The following is a 2,500-nucleotide window of genomic DNA, read 5'->3' as shown; positions in this document are numbered from 1 at the left end:
CAGCTCTCCCGGGGTCACTCTCGAGGTCACAGTACCGGGGTCGAGGTAACAGGAAGGTCAGCAAGGTCACAATGTAAGGTCAGGTAAGAGCCACGTTAAGAGAGCCTGGGAGGGAGCACGCGTATAACCTCCCCGTTCGAAGGTTCACGAGCCACTGAGGTTTGTTTACGTGTTCTCTGCCTGGGTCTCTCTCTCTCTCTCTCTCTCTCTCTCTCTCTCTCTCTCTCAGGGTTCGCGACATATTTTTCTTTTATTTCTTTTTTATATATTTTTTCAAAGCATATTCTGAAATCGTTTGCATTCTCTCCACTTGATAAAATAAAATAAAAAGTTATCAAAATTGGAAAGATGCTTACCCGCTTCCCAGTTTCCCGCCATTCCTTCCCTCCCTCCCGCCCTCCCCTTCTGTCGTTCCTTTAGGCTTTTGTTTTTTTATTATTATTTTTCTATTGTTTTTTCGTATCTGTTTTATTTTATTTTGTTAGTGTTTTTTTTTCTTCTCTGTTCTTGCCGTTGTTTTTCTATCTGTATTTCTTATTTGTATTTTTTTTCATCTCTTATTTTAGTTATTGTTTTTTATTATATCTATTTCATTCTATTTTTGTTATTGTTTTATTTATTTCTATTTTATTTTATTCCTATTATTATTTCTTCACCTCTTCTATTTCACTTTCATCATTATTTCTTCATCTCTATTTCATTTTCATTTGTTACTCTTTACCTATCTCGGCTTTCTCTTATCTTATTTGTATTTCTCCTTTCTATCCCCATATTCTTTTTACCGTGTCAAAGTAGAGAAGGAATAAACAAAATTTCTTTTTAATGTAAGAATGGAAGCTGGCTAAGGGCAACAAGAAATATAACAAAAAAGGCCCACTTGATTGCCAGTCCCCTGAAAGATATTAAGAGTTATCCAAAATTCAGGGATAAATGTCTTGACACCTCCCTCTTAAATGAAGTGAAGTGGTAGGAAGATGGAAACACAGAAGCAGGCAGGGAGTTCCAGAGTGTGCCAGAGAAAGGTGTGAATGACTGAGAGTACTGGTTAACTCTTGCATTAGAGAGGTGGACAGAGTAGTGGTGAATGACTGAGAGTACTGGTTAACTCTTGCATTAGAGAGGTGGACAGAGTAGTGGTGAATGACTGAGAGTACTGGTTAACTCTTGCATTAGAGAGGTGGACAGAGTAGTGGTGAAGGATTGAGAGTACTGGTTAACTCTTGCATTAGAGAGGTGGACAGAGTAGTGGTGAATGACTGAGAGTACTGGTTAACTCTTGCATTAGAGAGGTGGACAGAGTAGTGGTGAAGGATTGAGAGTACTGGTTAACTCTTGCATTAGAGAGGTGGACAGAGTAGTGGTGAAGGATTGAGAGTACTGGTTAACTCTTGCATTAGAGAGGTGGACAGAGTAGTGGTGAAGGATTGAGAGTACTGGTTAACTCTTGCATTAGAGAGGTGGACAGACTGGTTAGTGGTGGACAGAAGGATTGAGAGTACTGGTTAACTCTTGCATTAGAGAGGTGGACAGAGTAGTGGTGAAGGATTGAGAGTACTGGTTAACTCTTGCATTAGATTGAGGTGGACAGAGTAGTGGTGAAGGATTGAGAGTACTGGTTAACTCTTGCATTAGAGAGGTGGACAGAGTAGTGGTGAAGGATTGAGAGTACTGGTTAACTCTTGCATTAGAGAGGTGGACAGAGTAGTGGTGAAGGATTGAGAGTACTGGTTAACTCTTGCATTAGAGAGGTGGACAGAGTAGTGGTGAAGGATTGAGAGTACTGGTTAACTCTTGCATTAGAGAGGTGGACAGAGTAGTGGTGAAGGATTGAGAGTACTGGTTAACTCTTGCATTAGAGAGGTGGACAGAGTAGTGGTGAAGGATTGAGAGTACTGGTTAACTCTTGCATTAGAGGTGGACAGAGTAGTGGTGAAGATTGAGAGTACTGGTTAACTCTTGCATTAGAGAGGTGGACAGAGAGTGGTGAATGATTGAGAGTACTGGTTAACTCTTGCATTAGAGAGGTGGACAGAGTAGTGGTGAATGATTGAGAGTACTGGTTAACTCTTGCATTAGAGAGGTGGACAGAGTAGTGGTGAAGGATTGAGAGTACTGGTTAACTCTTGCATTAGAGAGGTGGACAGAGTAGTGGTGAATGATTGAGAGTACTGGTTAACTCTTGCATTAGAGAGGTGGACAGAGTAGTGGTGAATGATTGAGAGTACTGGTTAACTCTTGCATTAGAGAGGTGGACAGAGTAGTGGTGAAGGATTGAGAGTACTGGTTAACTCTTGCATTAGAGAGGTGGACAGAGTAGTGGTGAAGGATTGAGAGTACTGGTTAACTCTTGCATTAGAGAGGTGGACAGAGTAGTGGTGAAGGATTGAGAGTACCGGTTAACTCCTACATTAGAGAGGTAGACAGTAGTGGTGAAAGATTGAGAGTACTGGTTAACTCTTGAATCAGAGTTGGACAGAGTAGTGGTGAAAGATTGAGAGTA

At 41.1% G+C, this 2,500-nt stretch overlaps 1 protein-coding gene across 1 annotated transcript in view; it reads right to left on the bottom strand.

Annotated features, from left to right (window-relative positions):
* LOC123516070 (protein amalgam-like) overlaps window positions 1-136 on the bottom strand; it is a 60,282-nt gene extending 60,146 nt beyond the window's left edge. Inside the window, exon 1 of the mRNA XM_045275121.1 lies at window positions 1-136. This exon is cut by the window's left edge and continues 158 nt beyond it. The gene's annotated coding sequence lies outside the window, so the exon portion shown is untranslated.
* Between the last annotated feature and the right edge of the window lie 2,364 nt (window positions 137-2,500).

The sequence above is a fragment of the Portunus trituberculatus genome, chromosome 5 (assembly GCF_017591435.1).
Source record: "Portunus trituberculatus isolate SZX2019 chromosome 5, ASM1759143v1, whole genome shotgun sequence".
In the NCBI taxonomy this organism is placed as follows: Eukaryota; Metazoa; Arthropoda; class Malacostraca; order Decapoda; family Portunidae; genus Portunus; species Portunus trituberculatus.
The sequence above is the reverse complement of the archived record's forward strand: the minus strand, read 5'-3'. Positions and strand labels throughout refer to the sequence as shown.